The sequence below is a fragment of the Schistocerca nitens genome, chromosome 2 (assembly GCF_023898315.1).
Source record: "Schistocerca nitens isolate TAMUIC-IGC-003100 chromosome 2, iqSchNite1.1, whole genome shotgun sequence".
Classification (NCBI taxonomy): Eukaryota; Metazoa; Arthropoda; class Insecta; order Orthoptera; family Acrididae; genus Schistocerca; species Schistocerca nitens.
The window spans coordinates 111,916,017-111,936,268 of NC_064615.1; the positions used below are offsets into that span (position 1 = coordinate 111,916,017).

Below are 20,252 nucleotides of genomic sequence, written 5' to 3' on the forward strand. Positions count from 1 at the left end.
TTTGAGTGTCCCTGAGCATTGCTGTTCGACAATTTTCTGAACCTAACTACACGTTAACATCTGATCATATGACTTGATTCCACCCCAAAATATCATCCACGGTCCTATATTCAATATTTGAAACCATTTCCTCGTCTTTTATGTAACTTTATGGTTACTGGATTTGATTCAGAACTCAACACAACCCAATTCAACGATGTGGTGCGCCATCAAATAAGAAATAAAAGAATACAATTCGGCCTACGCTTACTACATAGTTGAGTCACATTTACATTCTTTTTCTACTTCCATCAGCTTATTGTTTGGGAGGACTGTGTGTTTTGCACCTATCAAAAGCAAACACTCAATCTATCACAATGCTATAATTTCGAATCCTGGCAGGGTAGCCATTTGTGAACGAGCAAATTGACAAAACATCTGAACTGTCTTCTCAAGCCCAGGGTGTTAAACAGACATTCTAGATAAATATGAACCTGGACCTGTAATGCAGCTAATATTAGGCGCAATTAGAAATGCTGCTGTCGCATAACTAGAATGCATTAATTAATAAAAGTGAAAGGTTGAGGTCTATTCTAGAAAGACAAAACAGCTATTCCCTTTTTCATTCTACATATAATTTATCACTGTGCTTTCAGGGATCAAGTGATACACAACAATCATGTTCAATTACTTCCAAAACACAATAACAAAATATTTAACTCTTGGACATATTGAACTGGCGATTATTAAATTCACTATCTCTACATATTAAAATTTTTATCACAGGCAAGAATGATTAAAATCTTCGTCAGCTAACTTAACATCTACAATGGCATAGCTGGTAAATGCACTGAGTTTGTGAAGAATAATTTTACTTTTTAAACAAATGAAAAACTCTCATGTATTCGATGTGAGGGTAGGTTAGTATCCTAGCCTCCGATATTCAATGGTCAAAGTGTATGCAGGTTGGAGTGAGCTAAACCTCAGATCAACATTTACTGTGGCCTAATGTGCAATGGTACTTTACAAAGTAGGATCTGCAATGGGGTTTTCTCTGTGCTGGATCTGAAATGCTAATTCCCTACTTCAGCCTTGACTGAATTCACTCAGTCTCAACTTTCCTGCGTTCCATAGAACGTTAATTTTTCCCTAGTCGAAATAATGGCTATTGCACACTCGTTATGGGTTGGAGCAACATGCACAATTCCTTTGCCCACAAAAATTCCCACAGGAATAATTAACAACCTCTTTGCTATCTGTCACCACGATACATGAAGCATATCGTCCACACTTCGCAGAAGCAAAGCTCTCAATGCCGTTGCTATTTTCCACACACTTGTGCGGTCCACCGTGAGACAAGAGACATTCTTCGAAATTTTAGTTCTCTAAATGATTTTATATAATGGAGATCTCCCCACCATGTCGCGTCTGTGTCGCCCAGTATGGCGTCAGCCAATCACCATCCCATTAGAGGTGAATTTTATTTTTCTTGCTGGGTCGCCGCCTACCCCTGTTAAAGCCATCCAGCCACTTACCCTCAGACTAATTGTGTGATTGGATTGGAGAGTTCCTAGATAACAGAACGCAGCATGTCATTCTCAATGGAGAGAAGTCTTCCGAAGTAAGAGTGATTTCAGGTGTGTCGCAGGGGAGTGTCATAGGACCGTCGCTATTCACAATATACATAAATGACCTTGTGGATAACATCGGAAGTTCACTGAGGCTTTTTGCGGATGATGATGTGGTATATCGAGAGGTTGTAACAATGGAAAATTGTACTGAAATGCAAGAGGATCTGCAACGTATTGACGCATGGTGCAGGGAATGACAGTTGAATCTCAATGTAGACAAGTGTAATGTGCTGCGTATACATAGAAAGAAAGATCCTTTATCATTTAGCTACAATACAGCAGGTCAGACACTGGAAGCAGTTAATTCCATAAATTATCTAGGAGTAGGTATTAGAAGTGATTTAAAATGGAATGATCATATAAAGTTGATCGTCGGTAAAGCAGATGCCAGACTGAGATTCACTGGAAGGATACTAAGGAAATACAATCCGAAAACAAAGGAAGTAGGTTACAGTACACTTGTTCGCCCACTGCTTGAATATTGCTCACCAGTGTGGGATCCGTACCAGATAGGGACGATAGAAGAGATAGAGAAGATCCAACGGAGAGCAGGGCGCTTCGTTACAGGATCATTTAGTAATCGCGAAAGCGTTACGGAGATGATAGATAAATTCCAGTGGAAGACTCTGTAGGAGAGACGCTCAGTAGCTCGGTAAGGGCTTTTGTTGAAGTTTCGAGAACATACCTTCACGGAGGATTCAAGCAGTATATTGCTCCCTCCTACGTATGTCTCGCGAAGAGACCATAAGGATAAAATCAGACAGATTAGAGCCCACACAGAGACATACCGACAATCTTTCTTTCCACGAACAATAAGAGACTGGAATAGAAGGGAGAACCGATGGAGGTACTCAAAGTACCCTCCGCCACATACCGTCAGGTGGCTTGCGGAGTATGGATGTAGATGTAGATATAGACCCGGCCATATTTGTCTTAAAAGGAATAATGTATTGTTCTGGCCTTATCCCTTTCTGTGCTGAAGCTCGCCATTCTCGTGTTAAGTGGGGTTTTCCATTGCTATTAACCACCTGCTCAGTTTGTCTCCAAAATGCGTTTCACTTTAACTTATTTATACATTCCCCTGTCCTTATATTAGCAGATATTGTTTTGATGAGATTACTGCTATTGCTTTTTGCTTCATATAATATAATTATTTTCCGAGCACGTCATACTGTATCATACTGTCGTTATGGATCAAGCTCATGCAATGTCCGAAAAATCCGGATGCCTTACACAAGTTTCAGAGAAACAAGATAAATTTTCCATGTATTACTGCACACTCCTTTTCCAAGCCAGCTTGCGAAAAAGATTAAGATAATTCTCATTTATTATTCCAACTGGATGGAACAATAAATGAGAATTATATTAGTTATCCAAACAGCTGCTGAACATCACAATTATGTCGAATATTGTGAAAAAGAATTCAAAGCTTGTCAGACTCTGAGAGGGGAACTTTCTCTCAAGTCTATTTTTCAGTGAAATTAATGCAGTTCCTAATACATCATGCACTTCTACAATAGAATTGTTTTCTTTTTCAGTAGTCAGTATTTTGCAATGTGAAATGTGCTTGGTTATCGAGAGAGAAGCAAAAGATATTCTACGAAAAGTCATCCTTTAGAAAATTTCTAGTTATTGTAGACACATTTCCTATCTTGAGTGATGGGTGAAATTGAAGAATCTTGTCTGTTATTGGATAGAATGATACCTATCTATCCCTGGAAATGTTAAGAGCTGATGACAAGATATGTCCAGAAATTCGCAAAAATCTTTTAGTTCCTCTGTGCGTACTGGATACATGTGGAAAAAGTTGAACACTTTCATAATGAAAGATCTCGTACGTAAAGGGAGAGAATCGGTTACGTGTTGCAGGGAATTATCAGAGTGTATACGACCCGGGACAAGCGGGAGATCCGGGAAAAACCTGGGAATTTTTTCATCTGGAAAAAAAAGTGGGAAAAACTCGGGAATTTTTTAGAATTAAGGGAATTTTTCGTCTTAGTTTTCAGTTACATTTTTGTACCGTTGACTGGCAAGAAACAATACTCTAACAAAGGATAATACTGTATCATGCTACTGCAGAATTATACTGTAGCAATAAAACATCAATGAGAGAAAAATCGAAAATAAACTCAAGTTACAAAGGAAATGCGCTCTATACAGCAAGAAAACACAATGCTCATACAAGCGTCTGCCAAGAGCGAAATGTGTCAGGGGCCTTAGGAAGACTATGCAATGCTTCGTAACAACAAACTCCCTCCGATGAGCGTGACGTCACAACTGTTTACATTAGATTCGTTTGAGCAGTTGCGAGTGGGCTCATACGCATGCGCAGTTGAGTCGCACATGTGTAGTACCTTCTCCTGCTTCTGGCTACAGAAGTGTGGCTGTTAGATGTTATAAGCAGTAGCAGCAAGCAGCAAGATGCTACCTGGAAAAATTTTAGGAAAAATTTTACTGGCACGCGCAAGCTGCGAGATTCACTGGGGGCAGACTGGGGTATCTGCCCCACGAGGAAATTACCGGGGATGGAAGCCCCAAATTCATATTCTTGAGGAAAAAAAATCTTGTTTCACAAAGCACTTAGTATCCAGCTCACGTTGGTCCATGGATTATTCATATGATTTTGAAACGCACCCCTGTGGGTTTTTGAACATTTTTGAACATATTCCAAGTTTATTTCTGAATGAATCATAAGTTGATTTTTGAATGCGTACATAGTGTATGTCATGTCTTTGCCAGGGGAATCCCCGTCGCATCTAGAAATAAACTTTCCTGCAGACAAATGGGGACGGGAATATACGAACTGAGCGGAATAAAGCCGAAGGGGTGAACGCCAATCGCTGTTTGTTCATGTGGTTGGCCAGGTTTATGAATGATCAGAGTTGTTATAATTACCAGCGAAATCCTTAGATTCAGACTACGAGAGTGGAAATAAACGACTAACAGGAACAACAGGTAACAAAGATTACGTATTATCTTCTCGGTGTATCCACGAAAATGAAATTATTGATGGAACATTTTTGCACAGACCGCTACACTAGTAAGGGCCAATTGCACAGTCCCCAGTAGCAGCCGCCTAAGTTCTATTTCGGGAGTAGAGCGGAAAACGCGTTGTACGAACACGTAATATAAACCATTGATTGTGGTAGGGTTAGTGAAGTTAACCAGAGAATAAGTTCTGACGCTGGCAGGAATAGTTACAGAATTAGCGATGCCAAGACTGTTTGTTAGAACGAGGAAGGAGAAAAATCGGGGACGTCACACAAATTATGGAAGAATACGACAATTCCAAATTTATATAAGCATTTCGTACTATTACTTTTCGATCTCATGATTTGCAAGCTGGAGTGTATGAATGAAATATGAAACTATTTACGAACATAGAGCTTATTGCTTGTAGTAGGCCTAATAGGCATTTGATATTGGTTCTTCGTTCATTATGCAGGGTGATTCAAAAAGAATACCACAACTTTAGGAATTTAAAACTCCGCAACGACAAAAGGCAGAGCTAAGCACTATCTGTCGACGAATTAAGGGAGCTATAAAGTTTCATTTAGTTGTACATTTGTTCGCTTGAGGCGCTGTTGACTAGGCGTCAGCGTCAGTTGATGCTAAGATGGCGACCGCTCAACAGAAAGCTTTTTGTGTTATTGAGTACGGCAGAAGTGAATCGACGACAGTTGTTCAGCGTGCATTTCGAACGAAGTATGGTGTTAAACCTCCTGATAGGTGGTGTATTAAATGTTGGTATAAACAGTTTACAGAGGATGGGTGTTTGTGCAAAGGGAAAAGTTCTGGACGGCCGAGAACGAGTGATGAAAATGTAGCACGCATCCAACAAGCATTTGTTCGCAGCCCAGGAAAATCGACTCGCAGAGCTAGCAGAGAGCTGCAAATTCCACAATCAACTGTATGGAGAGTCCTACGAAAAAGGTTAGTTATGAAACCTTATCGTCTGAAATTGGTTCAAGCACTGTCTGCAGCTGATAAGATTAAAAGACTCGATTTCTGTGATTTTATCCTTGCTCAAATGGAAACAGATGAATCTTTCGTTTCAAAGATTGTGTTTAGTGATGAAGCAACTTTCCACACTAACGCGAAAGTCAACCGTCACAATGTCTGTATATGGGGCACTGAAAATCCGCGGGAAACAACTCAGTATGAACGTGACTCGCCTAAGGTGAACGTTTTCTGTGCCATTTCAGCCAATAAAGTTTTTGGTCCCTTTTTCTTCGAAGGTGCTACTGTAACTGGACTACAGTATCTGGAGATGTTAGAGAATTGGCTGTTCCCTCAGCTCGAACAAGAAGCACAACAATTCATATTTCAGCAGTATGGAGCGCCACCACATTGGCACTTATCTGTCCGTAACTACCTGAACGTCAACTACCCGAGGCGATGGATCGGCCGCCAAGCAGCCCGTGACAGAGCACTTCATCACTGGCCTCCAAGAAGCCCTGATCTTACCCCCTGCGATTTTTTCTTATGGGGGTATGTTAAGGATATGGTGTTTCGGTCACCTCTCCCAGCCACCATTGATGATTTGAAACGAGAAATAACAGCAGCTATCCAAACTGTTACACCTGATATGCTACAGAGAGTGTGGAACGAGTTGGAGTATCGGGTTGATATTGCTCGAGTGTCTGGAGGGGGCCATATTGAACATCTCTGAACTTGTTTTTGAGTGAAAAAAAACCTTTTTAAATACTCTTTGTAATGATGTATAACAGAAGGTTATATTATGTTTCTTTCATTAAATACACATTTTTAAAGTTGTGGTATTCTTTTTGAATCACCCTGTATTATGTTGTGTTATAAAAATGGTCATTTGTGCCAAAACAGTCTCGTTTATTTGGTGTGAGTTACAATTGCTGTAATATTAGACAGGCCTATTTCGTTTTATCTAGCAGACAGTGACAAAATACACGTAATCTCATCGAGAAACCACACCAGTCTTGGGTACTGTTTGTATTAACAGCTTTTTCAGTATTAGACAATGACATTTTGTTTCTTCATGTAGCAAAACGGTTGATGAACTTTGATGAGGTAATAGATTATTTCCCAGAAAGGAAAGCGCTCCTTGTAAAGCTGTAGCAAGGTTAGAGAGAAAAAAATGCTAGGTCTTAAGGATTTGAAAAAATGTGTACTTTCTTGTTTGTCTCTTGTCTTTACTGGTTTCATGTATCCGATATTTAGTTTTATGTCACACAAAAAAAGCAAGTTATTAGCTAATAGGCAATAAAGAGTGCAGATTTACTGAAGAGTTCTCGTTCTCCCGTTTACAAATAATCCCAACCAATATTAATTGCGAGTTTCTTTTTTAAGAGGGGCTGGATGTCAAACTGGCCGTCTGGGAGCAGGAGAGGCACCACAGGAAATTTTAATTTCCACTGGCCTGAATATAGTTTGATGGCATCCATTACAAAATATTATATGTTTGAATTCCACAGAGCGAAACACGGTGACATGCGATAGAAGAATGCTGTGTGGAGAGGCGTGACACTGCACTTTGGCACATTTAAGACCAAATAACATGTCTTACACTTCCTCGAACACCGGGGCTGATGCACAGAGCAGTCTGAGTTGTATTGGGGAGGTGGGGAGTCTACACGTGCCCCTTGTTTACGTTTAGTGATTTTGCTTTTTCCACTTCGTTTATTGCTCTCACGACAAATGAAAACAAAACGGATTTCTGTGGCCGGGAGCTATCAAGTGAATTAAAATACGTTCAGATAATTAGGGAAGGCTAAAATATGTTATTAGTTTCAGATTTCATCTTATTTCCATCCTTCTGACAGTCAATCATTAATCGCCTTTCAGAAAAATGAAGTTATTTTTGTCGATTTGCTAAAGAAATTAGGCTTTTACAATATTTCCGCTGAGGCAGTCAATTTACTTTAAACGAAGTGTTGAAACGTCCCCTTAGAAAATTAATGAATTACTGTGCTGATAAACCTCTTTCATTATTTGATTTTCAAACAGCTGAGCAGAACTGAACGGACTCAGACATTTCGCTCTTTACCTATTCTGATCAACACTAAACTGACGCACAATATTTTTAGCGTAACGCAATCTGACTTTTAATAATCCCTACAAAAGAATGGCCCTGACTAACAATAACCTATACCTTTCACAAATCACTTACCTCACAAAAATCTTCGTTACTCAAACTACTGCAATACAGCGAGCACCAATACTGCCAGCTAAATAAAAGATTCAAACTACTGAAGGCACTAACTACTGATAGGCATAGTTAGCAACTGAAAGATTTTGATAGAGAACAAACAATGTATTTACCTTAATAGTGTTCAAAGGTCATAACATATATAGCAGTTCATGACATCCAGTCTTACAAATTTACTGTCTCTGATGGACACACGTCCAGATCATCCGTTCTCAAAACTGTTGTCATTTCTCTCCCCACATCCACCACTGCTGGCGGCTCACCTCCAACTCCGCAACGCTACGCGCTAACATTCAGTTGCCCAACACTACAATAGCAAACAACAATGCAAACCAGCCACAGACTGCACACAGCACAGACAGTGATTTTCATATAGAGCGCTACATGGTGTTACCAACATAAAAACCTAAAGAGCCAACTTACAGAGTTAAATTCCACACTACTGGCTAGTTTCAACTGTTCGCTGCATTTCAAAAGTGCATGTTTTCATCTTTTAGCACGTATGGCATTACGCCATAACGAAGAACCAAACATGAGACAATACAGTACTGGTACTATAAAAAAATTTACATCCGAATCTGGACATACGAGCCGGTCGTTGTGGCCGAGCGGTTCTAGGCGCTTCAATCTGGAACCGCGCGACCGCTACGGTCGGAGGTTCGAATCCTGCTTCGGGCATGGCTGTGTGTAATGTCGTTAGGTTAGTTAGGTTTAAGCAGTCCTAAGTTCTAGAGGACTGATGACCTCAGATGTTAAGTCCCATAGTGCTCAGAGCCATTTGAATCATTTTGGACCTACGAATACTCACTTTAAGCCGAATTATGCATTTTAGTATGGCTCACGAAATTCCGATGCTCTTAGAGTATCCTCTGATGTCTTGTTTCTTTTATGTCATAATGTAAGATCTTTTAATGTTTTACACTTACGAACATACGGGCTTCCTGCGTCATCATAGCTGTGTGAGCGTGGTGACGCCTGTTACCTGGCGCTCTCCGGCAACTGCTGAAGCGAACGTATTTCTAACAGTCTGCAGGAAAATATTGCGAATGGATGTTTGAAAAGCGTTAGTTTTAACGTAAATTTCCTTTTACGCAAGATGAACTATGTGCGTAAATGTACGATGAATTTTTTAAATCACAGAGTGTTTGACACTCATTATTAAATCAACTCTTTGAGAACGACCATTTAGAAAAATTTCGAGCCCAGAAGATCAGGCATTTATGTCGTCATTAAAAAATTTACTGGCACATTTGTGTGATGTATCTCAAACACGCGCAAAAAAGATCAATATTATATGTGAAAGCTTATCTTCTCTCGCAGCTTATGAATCTTCGAGACCAATATTATATGCGAAAGCTTTGCTTTTCTTGTAACAACACCATGATATTTGTAGTGGACTGACAAGGCAGCCAGTCCACAGTGACGGGTAACTGAAAGGCACGCGTCAACTCACGCAGGCTAGTTTAGGTCTGAAACAGGAGACACAATGAATGCTATAAAGAAAAGAACGTAGCTGCTAGAATACTTAACTTTTATTACATCCTTGTGGTACATCGATCTTCACATTACAAGTGAGACTTTATCTTGAAATGGTTAATGGCGCCTTGCTAGGTCATAGCCATTGACTTAGCTGAAGGCTATTCTAACTGTCTCTCGGCAAATGAGAGAAAGGCTTCGTCAGTGTAGTCGCTAGCAACGTCGTCGTACAACTGGGCGAGTGCTCGTACGTCTCTCGAGACCTGCCGTGTGGTGGCGCTCGGTCTGCGATCACTGCCAGTGGCGACACGCGAGTCCGACATGTACTAATGGACCGCGGCCAATTTAAAGCTACCACCTAGCAAGTGTGGTGTCTGGCGGTGACACCACATTCCTCCCCCGCAAATCGGCGGACGGTCATGTGATAAGGCTTCCGCCCGCCGTGGGGAGGACCCCATGTTGACGTATGCGATGAGGTGGGGAGCCTAACAACAGGCGAGGCTGTGCCACCCGCACCCTGCCATTCGGTCCGAGGGGAGCTAGGAAACGCCTGAAAACCTAGTCCAGGGTGCACGTCAACATGCGGTGTATGCGCCCGTAATGAGACAGGAGGGGCCGAAGGGTCGACCTCCATGTGGTCGGGGCACCCGACGGGCGAAGACGACATCTGGTCCGGAGCGGGCAAGAGTTCCATGGCGGAGTACAGCTGGTCACGGGAAGCTATCAGCGGCGCGCGACCCAGGGAGGCGCTGGGCGGCTGCAGCGAAGCGTCCACTGCGGGCGGCGCCATCGGGAGAACAGGGGGCGGCGGCGGCGGCAGCGGCGCGTCGCCATAGGGCAAAATGGAAGGCATCGTCGGTAACACCTGGGGATGAGGCGAGCCAGTAGATGGGTCCCCAGGGCGCTGACCGGACGGCACCGTCGCTGAAAGCAGACGGGGAGCGGCAGAACCCAGGCGACGGCAGAGGCGCAGCTGACTGAAATGCCGACGCACCTCACCAGAGGCCCCCAAAACCAAATACATCGCGCGGCCGAGGCAGCGAAGAATGCGCCCTGCGAGCCAATGCCGTGAACCGCGAAAGTTGCGATAGAAGACAACGTCGCCAGGAGCAAAAGCAGGAGTCTGCCGCTGCACAGGAACCTGATGCGGCGGATGCAGCAAAGACATCAAGGTTCGATGAGGACGACCATGGAGCAACTCAGCCGGCGAGCGACCATCTCGGGGCTGAGAGCGATACGAGGACAAAAAGAGCAACAATGCATCCTCCCGAGAATGTGACTCTTTCAACATCTGTGACTTGAAAGTCCGGACCAAACGTTCAGCGGCACCGTTCCACTGAGGCGAAAACGGCGCGAATGTCAGATGTTGAATACCATTGGCCTTGCAGAATGACTGAAATTCTGCGGACATGAATTGTGGGCCATTGTCGGAAACAATAGTCTGTGGAAGACCTTCAATACAAAAGATAGCCGATAACGCTTGGATGGTGGCAGATGACGTCGTGGAAGACATCCGGACAACAAAAGGAAAATTACTGAAAGAATCGACCACAACCAACCATCGAGCATTCCAGAATGGACCAGCAAAATCGATGTGCAAGCGTTGCCAAGGGGAAGTGGCTGTCGGCCATGCAAAGAATGTCCGCGGCGGTGCGGATTGTTGTTCGGCACACGCCATGCAAGAAGAGCACATAGTCGTAATCGCAGCATCGATTCCGAACCAAGTACACTGCTGACGAGCAAGTTGTTTCGTGCGCACTATACCCCAATGTCCTTGGTGAAGAAGCCGTAAGACAGAGGACTGTAACGAACGTGGCACCACGACTCTGGACTGATGATTATCAGAACGCAACAACAAAACACCACGTCGTACAAAAAGTCTCTCCTTGTGAGCAAAAAATCGGCGAACCAACGGATCCTCGATCCGTGATTTGGACAAGGGCCAGTGCGTAGTAACAAAACGCAAAACAGTAGCAAGGACAGGGGCAGCAGCTGTGGCTGTAGCGACACGACGAAAATCAATCGGAAACGATTCGACCACGTCATTGGTTTCCGCATCAATGAACAGACAAGCAAGTTCGGAAGAAGCGAATGCTCTATCCTCAGCAACAGGCAAAATTACTAAGGGCGAGGCCCAGAGGGAAGCTTGCACACGTTCAATGACACCTTGTGATTCTAAGTCGTTTAATGTTCTTGCGACCTCATCACGCAATGCGTGGGGAACATTGCGCGCTCTGAAAAATTTCGGTTGCGCGTTGACTTTCAGTTCGAAATGTGCTTCATAGTTCTTAGCGCAACCAAGGCCCGGTGCAAAAATGTCTGCAAATTCCTCACATAGACGAGAAACAATGGCGGAAGGCACAGTCTCTTTCACTGATAGGACCTGATTTACGATTGACAAGTTAAACAACTGAAATAAATCTAAACCAAACACGTTCACTGCAGAAGAAGAACGACGGACGTAAAATGACACAAGTTTTGTGTGTCCCTTGTATGTTGCAAGAAGAGTGCACTGTACTAACACAGGGATAGCTTGTCCTGAATAACTAGTGAGCTGAACATTTGCGGCACGCAACGGAGGTGCGCCCAGTTGTTTGTACGTGTCGTGATTGAGGAGTGAAACTGCAGCTCCGGTATCGAGCTGGAATGGTATCACTTTGCCATCAAAGTCCAAGTCTACAAAATGTTTATTGTTCTGCTGACGACAAGAGCGACTTTCACGTGCAATTTGAACCGATACAGGTACGGAAGCACTCGGGACTTTACGGGATTTCCGGCGACGTCGACGCACACTTTTTGTGGGACGAACACAGTCACTGTTTGAGATAGTGGCACTGGACGGGGTGGAATTAACTACACGAATGTCCATGGGCGAAGGTTCACGAGCCTGATTGTCCTTGGTTCGATTCCGGCGCGAAGCAAAGGGCCTGGAATGGTTGTGATTGTCCGATCTGAGCATTTTCTGGCAAACACTTTGAACATGTCCTTTCTTATGACAGTAAAAGCAAATAGCTTGGCGTGACAGGCAATTGCCACGCGAATGTCTAGTTGCATACCGCGGGCATGATTTCGCTGCATTTGCTTGCCTACGCGGCACACATGTTTGAGAGCTAGGCCGCAGCTGCGCGGACGTAGGCGAGGGCTGTTTAGCGGTCCGTGCAGCGCGCCCGGCGGGCCGGTTAATGTGACACACGGCCGGTGAAGTTTCAAATGATTCCTGAGCAAAGTCAAGTGTGTCTTGCTTATCTAATATGTCTATCACTTGCTGAAGGGAGGGATTTACTAGTTTCAATATCTGTTCCCTTATACGAACATCAGAAACGTTCTGTGCTATTGCATCACGTACCATTGTATCTGAATAAGGGAGTCCACATTCACATTCAAAAGCACAATCCCTTGTAAGGCCTTGCAAAGTTGCAACTCACTCCCGATTAGTCTGACCGGCCGTACGTTTTGTACGAAAGAACGTATACCGTTTTGCAACGACATTTACTGTTTCTTTGAAATAGGCATCTAACGCCGACAAAATTTCGTCGTAGGACAGAGTTGCTACGTCACGTTTGGGAAACAATTTCACTATCACACGGTAGGTGGACACACCTACACACGAAAGCAAAAACGGCTGCCGCTCATTACCTTGAATTCTATAGGCGGCGAGATGGAATCCAAATTGTCGTGACCATTCCGTCCAAGACTCCTCGTCCGCTTTATACGGACGAAACGGTGGTGCAACTGCGTGTTGTGGCTGTGGTAGCGATGAAGCGGCGGCGGCCGCATCGGTTTGCAGCGCACGTTGACCTTGGACGAGCTGTCCAAGGGCATCCAATAACGCCTGCGTCTGCTGATTCTGCAAGCGATAAAATTCGGACAGTACAGCTGGAGAATGTGGCGAAGCCATGACACAAGCAAATTAGTGCAAAGTAGAAAGAACACGTTTACACTCGTCGCCAATGTAGTGGACTGACAAGGCAGCCAGTCCACAGTGACGGGTAACCGAAAGGCACGCGTCAACTCACACAGGCTAGTTTAGGTCTGAAACAGGAGACGCAATGAATGCTATAAAGAAAAGAACGTAGCTGCTAGAATACTTAACTTTTATTACATCCTTGTGGTACATCGATCTTGACGATACAAGTGAGACTTTGTCTTGAAATGGTTAATGGCGCCTTGCTAGGTCGTAGCCATTACTTAGCTGAAGGCTATTCTAACTGTCTCTCGGCAAATGAGAGAAAGGCTTCGTCAGTGTAGTCGCTAGCAACGTCGTCGTACAACTGGGCGAGTGCTCGTACGTCTCTCGAGACCTGCCGTGTGGTGGCGCTCGGTCTGCGATCACTGCCAGTGGCGACACGCGAGTCCGACATGTACTAATGGACCGCGGCCGATTTAAAGCTACCACCTAGCAAGTGTGGTGTCTGGCGGTGACACCACAATATTAATTTAAACCATAAACTTTTCCTTTGTGTGTTCACGCTACTTTACAATGATGTTGCTATTAGCTGACTACATCACGTGTCCTATGCCCTGAATATGCGCTATCATCGGCTGGCGAGATCACGTGATATGAGCTATGACTGGCTTGCAGAAGCGCATCGCAATCTCGATTCAGTGCTTCAGAGAGTAACATGCGGTGTTTAGTGGAATTCGAATTTATACTTTCGCAATACGAAAATATGCAGCGTACATGTTGCTGCACATCAAAGATCTTTACTTTTTTTTACTGAGTTTGTTTTCTAAAGGGATGGGAAATTTTACGACTGTGTATAAGACCATAACAATTCAAAGGCTTGATCAGTTTTACACTTCTAAGGAAAAGTATACTGTCACTTAACACGGAAAAAGTGTATTTTGACTCGAGAGAAAGTGTATTTCTAACCAGTAATTCCGGAAAAATCCGGGATTTTTATTTTTCTTGTCCGCGTATACACTCTGATTTTACAATATATGGGCAGGGCATTCGACGTCTCGTCGACATCGACATCATTAGAGACGGTTTTGGTGAACATCATCTCTTTCATAATCAAACTATTGAATTACAACTGGGAAAATTTTCATTACACCGTGATTACTGAAGCGAACGTCCTTTCCGCAGTGGTATCACCGGTTCCCGCCAGGTCACTGAGGTTAAGCGCTGTCGGGCGTGGCTAGCGCTTGAATGGGTGACCATGTGGGTCTGCCGAGCGGTGTTGGCCAGTGGGGTGCACTCAGCCCTCGTGTGACCAGTTGAGGAGCTGCTTGACTGGGAAGCAGCGGCTCCGGTCACGAAACTGACAACGGCAGGGAAAGCAGCGTGCTGACCACTTGCCCCCCCCTATCGGTGGATGACGACACGGAAGTCGGTCGGTACGGTTGGGCCTTCAGAGACCGGTTCGGACGGAGTATCATTACTGGCATCTGGACCCAGGCTAAAATATGGAACTAAATAAATGTCGTGTGACTAGGGCCTCCCGTCGGGTAGACCGTTCGCCGGGTTTAACTCTTTCGATTTGATGCCACTTCGGCGACCTGCACGTCGATGGGGATGAAATGATAATGATTAGGACAACACAACACCTTGTGCCTGAGCGGAGAAAATATCCGACCCCGGAACCCGGGCCCTTAGGATTGACATTGTGTCGCGCTGACCACTTTTTTTTATCTCATTTCATTCGCTTTCGTCCATTGCATTTGCTCGGGGCGGACGTCGTGAGACTCCCGTTTTAGTCCGTTGTTGATCCATTAACTCAGTTTTTTTTATTACAGAGGGCAGCTAACCCTCTGACCGAACACGCTGAGCTACCGCGTCGGCACCACTCAGCTACCGGGGGCGGACGAAGTATAGAACTATGTCTTACTACGTTTTGATAATAATATTTACTGTGAGAGGAGCAATTAAATTATTTATAATGGCTTCGGTTTTATATCTTCCAGAACCGCTTTTTGGTCAACACCTGGTCTGAAAACAGTTTTCTATTTAATTTGTTAGAACAATTCATCGATTGGTTGAAAACCGTGTATTATGCCTGTGTGCCTTCTAACTACAGGCTTACGATTTTTAGTCCCAGTGCCTCATGCAGAGCTGGCTCGTGTAATCTTCTTATGTTTTTCTGTGCTACGATATCTTTCAAAGTGCGTAATTCCCTTATATGCCATTACTTTGTCTTTCTTATGCTCTCTCTACGACTTACCAGAGGTGACACACTTCTAATTAGTAGGACGTAATCGTATCCAGCGACAGTACTTCACTAAAATTCTCAATGAGTCAGCACTTCTAAAAGCGATAATATTCGAAAAGGCAGTTTCAAATGATTAATTATCAAGCTTTTGTTTCAGAGGGTAAATATATCGAGACAGTGCTACACAAACTACAATATCTCGAATCGAGGTATTACGTACGTCGATAAGAAATGCAACACTTCTCCGAACAGTTACACCATTGACAGCTAGCACCGTGAAAAATATATAGCCATCTGTGAGCAACTTATAATTCAGTCCAGTACACTGAAATTCTTGAGATGATGAAATGTAACTTCGTTACCAAAGAACCGGATATTTTCTAAGAAAGAAAGAAATGCTGGCTGGACTTTAAAACAAGTTTCGAAAAGCAGGTTGTGCGGTTGGTAATCCTAGATACGGAGGACGTCACTATAGTCTCCAGAGTAAAATTTCTTACCAGTCTTCACGTGCTATATGTTGCATCCAGCAGCATCTCCACCCACATTATTAAAGGAAAAACATAAATGAAATTGTCACAAGAGGTTTACGTGAATGTTACTCATTTGTTGTGTACCTATGAATGCAAACAGCGGCGTCTAGAACTCTGTATCCTTTTGAGCAAGACGATGCACCGGCCCTTTTAAGATATTCTGTACAAAACTAGATGTTAGGCAATTTTGATATGTTTTGGACCAAGGAGTTTTGACGTCACAACAGCCCTGATTTAAACCCACTGCATTAAAAGAGCTACTTTTTTCAACTTCCGGTTGATCGTGAAATAAAAACCACAGTGAAAATCCGGTGAAGCTTCGTGCAGATGCGTTGCGCAGTGTCTTTAGGATGCCCGTCTGCCCGCATCTCGTGGTCGTGCGGTAGCGTTCTCGCTTCCCACGCCCGGGTTCCCGGGTTCGATTCCCGGCGGGGTCAGGGATTTTCTCTGCCTCGTGATGGCTGGGTGTTGTGTGATGTCCTTAGGTTAGTTAGGTTTAAGTAGTTCTACGTTCTAGGGGACTGATGACCTAAGATGTTAAGTCCCATAGTGCTCAGAGCCATTTGAACCATTTTGATGCCCGTCTTTCACGTCACGTCACACTTTTCAGTTTTATGCACACAGTCAGCACTCAGAGATGGCTATGAAATAATTCTTCCTCCAAGTGTGAAGTCCTACTGAGCGGTTTCACCTGATTTTATGCAACCTACATAATGTAACTCACTTGGGATTCATCACGATTCTCGGTCACATATTGGTTCAAATGACTCTGAGCACTGTGGGACTTAACTTCTGAGGTCATAAGTCCCCTAGAACCTAGAACTACTTAAACCTAACTAACATAAGGACATCACACACATCGATGCCCGAGGCAGGATTCGAACTTGCGACAGTAGCGGTCGCGCGGTTCCAGACTTTAGCGGCTAGAACTGCTCGACCACCTGGGCCGGCCTCTCGGTCACATACTGCAGATGAAGAAAACGCTCCTGCAGCGTTTTCGATGGGAAGTGTTTGGTCACCTATCCTACAGTCCGGACTTGGCTACCTCTGACTTTAATCTCTTCACTCACATGAATCGCTGTCTATAAGGACAACATATTGGCACAGACAACGGGCTGCAGACCAGCACAGGGAATTGGTGGAAATCGCAGGTGGCTGCCTCCTACGACGAGGGTATTACAAAGTTGGTATCACACTACGACAAATGTCTCACGTGAAGGGGTGACTACGAAGAGAAGTAACAGGAAGGTGTACCTAAACGTTGCAAGTAAAACATTTGGATTTTCACTGTCGTTTCCGTTTCGCGACCGATCGATGATTTCAAAAAATAGCATTTGTACGACGGAAGGAAAGAAATTGAACGGATCTGCAAGAAATTTCCACACCCCAGTGTCACGTTATCAGCGACCGCCATCGAGGCAGCATTCGCCATGGATTCAGATACATTTTGTCCTGCATTCATGCACTTCAGACACAGGCTGGAGGCCGTTATTCAAGATAAACTTGAATACATGGATTTATAGTCCTCCATAGCGATCATCCACGTACCATGTAACAATATTTTGTCACATTTAATATTTCACTAGTAAAACTTTGTTTAAAGAAACTTTAAATTCGAACTTTTTGCGTAGGTTTCACCGTGACTGTTATCGATATCAAATGAAACAACAAATTCACTGTAACCAGTTACTAGTGATATATACCGGGTGATCAAAAAGTCAGTATGAATTTGAAAACGTAATAAACCACGGAATAATGTAGATAGAGAGGCAAAAATTGACACACATGCTTGGAATGACATGGGGTTTTATTAGAACAAAAAAAAACAAAGGTCACAAAATGTCCGACAGATGGCGCTGGACAGCAAAACTGCTACCGTGACGGGTGAGAGGTACGCCGATATGTTACTCAATCGCATCATCCCCAGTCTGGCTGATAACCACCAGCTGGAACGTACGATGTTTATGCAAGATGGTGCTCCAACCCATACTGCTAGACGCGTGAAAGATCTCTTGCGCGCGTCGTTTGGTGATGATCGTGTGCTCAGCCGCCACTTTCGTCATGCTTGGCCTCCCAGGTCGCCAGACCTCAGTCCGTGCGATTATTGACTTTGGGGTTACCTGAATTCGCAAGTCTATCGTGATCGACCGACATCTCTAGAGATGCTGAAAGACAACATCCGACGCCAATGCCTCACCATAACTCCGGACATGCTTTACAGTGCTGTTCACAACATTACTACGACTGTTGTAGAGGAATGATGGTGGACTTATTGAGCATTTCCTGTAAAGAACATCATCTTTGCTTTGTCTTACTTTGTTATGCTAATTATTGCTATTCTGATCAGATGAAGCGCCATCTGTCGGATATTTTTTTGAACTGTTGTATTTTTTTTTTGTTCTAATAAAACCCCATGTCATTCCAAGCATGTGTGTCAATTTTTCCATCTCTGTCTACATTATTCCGTGATTTATTCAGTTTTCAAATTTATACTGACTTTTTTATCACCCAGTATTTCCACGACGTATTTCTCAAGTTTATACCTCTATCATCTATCGATTTATACGGATTAATAAGGCATGTACGCTTTGTGTTATGACTTTGGAGAAACCAGTGGCTCTGACTCAGTTACGCACGAAGTACAATGGTGTACGTGATGTAACACTACGTAGAAAAGGAGCTCTGAGCAATTGTGACGTAACATGACACATATATGTGATATTAATCCACATAAACCCACCTGATGATGGAGGTTTAAATCTCCGAAACGCGGAGTGTAAGTAAACAAATAGTGTCTGGTGATAGCGGTCTTGTTATTTCACTCGATTTAAAGAAGCTGTTAAATTTGTCTTGATTTTGGTTATACATCCTGGACACCACACGTCTGGGTCATACTGCATTAACAGTGCATTAAAAACTAAACAAAACAAAACTCAGAACAGCTCTCGGAAGACCCTAGCGGTACTGACCGGTCGCCGTGTCATCCTCAGCCTCTAGGAGTCACTGGATGCGGATATGGAGGGGCATGTGGTCAACACACCGCTCTCCCGGCCGATGTCAGGTTTCGTGCCCGGAGCCGCTACTTCTCAATCAAGTATCTCCTCAATTTGCCTCACAATGGCTGAGTTCACCCCTCTTGCCAACAGCGCTCGACAGATCGGACGGTCACCCATACAAGTGCTAGCCAAGCCCTACAGCGCTTAACTTCGGTGATCTGATGGGAACCGGTGTTACCACTGCGGCAAGGCAGTTTGCTTAGTAATAAATTACTGCAAGCAAAAATATTTTTTAAACGAAAAGTTAAATGAAATGTCCTGTGGTGAGAGCCTTTCGTCGGGTAGACTAGTCGCCTGGCGCAAGATTTTGTGTCGATGATGATGATGATGATGACACAAAAGCCAGTCCACGAGCAGGGAAAATCTTCGACCCAGCCGGGAACAAACCTGGGCCACTTGCATTACATTCTGAAGCGCTGACTACTCAGCTATGGAGGCGAATGTAAACGAAAGAAACCAGAGTGCTTCAGTGTGTATGGCTGATCGTTTCTCGTAGGACAATAGACGGTCATTAGAGACATTGACTTCAACCAATTGCCCTTCATATATGAAGATGGTATCTGTTCATTCGGTCATTGACCTTCTTCTTCTGTGCTGGATGCACACGCATTGCCCGAACTCTTACGGGACTTGGTAAGAATGTCTTCCACGAGTAATGAGTGTGTTGGGTAGGGGCACTACGAATGTGGTGTGTGGACATTAAATTGGGAATGTGGGTCTCACGAGGAGTGTGCAATGGATAAATCCCTGCAGTCGCACTATGATCTGTGTTCTCGGTGGCTCAGATGGATAGAGCGTCTGCCATGTAAGCAGGAGATCCCGGGTCCGAGTCCCGGTCAGGACACACATTTTCAACTGTCCCCGTTGATATACCGGTTGATCAAAAAGTCAGTATAAATTTGAAAACTTAATAAACCACGAAATAATGTAGACAGACAGGTAAAAATTGACACACATGTTTGGAATGACGTGGGGTTTTATTAGAACCAAAAAAAAAAAAACAAAGTTCACAAAATGTCCGACAGATGGCGCTGAACATCAAAACGTCAGTGACTGCGCATGACAACCGTGTATAAAAGAAGCTGTAATGAGAGAGAAAATCAGATGTGTCAGCAGTCGCAGCATGTTGACGTTACCTCGAAAGGCGCTTTTAGTCAACTGTACTATCAGAATGGGGAATGTGCTAGTTCAGCGTAACGATCCTATCGCCATAGGAAGGGGATTCGAACGGGCAAATGCAGCTG

At 43.9% G+C, this 20,252-nt stretch overlaps 1 pseudogene; it reads right to left on the minus strand.

Annotated features, from left to right (window-relative positions):
- Nucleotides 1-19,089: 19,089 nt before the first annotated feature.
- LOC126237889 (5S ribosomal RNA) lies at nucleotides 19,090-19,207 on the minus strand (annotated as a pseudogene).
- Nucleotides 19,208-20,252: the final 1,045 nt, after the last annotated feature.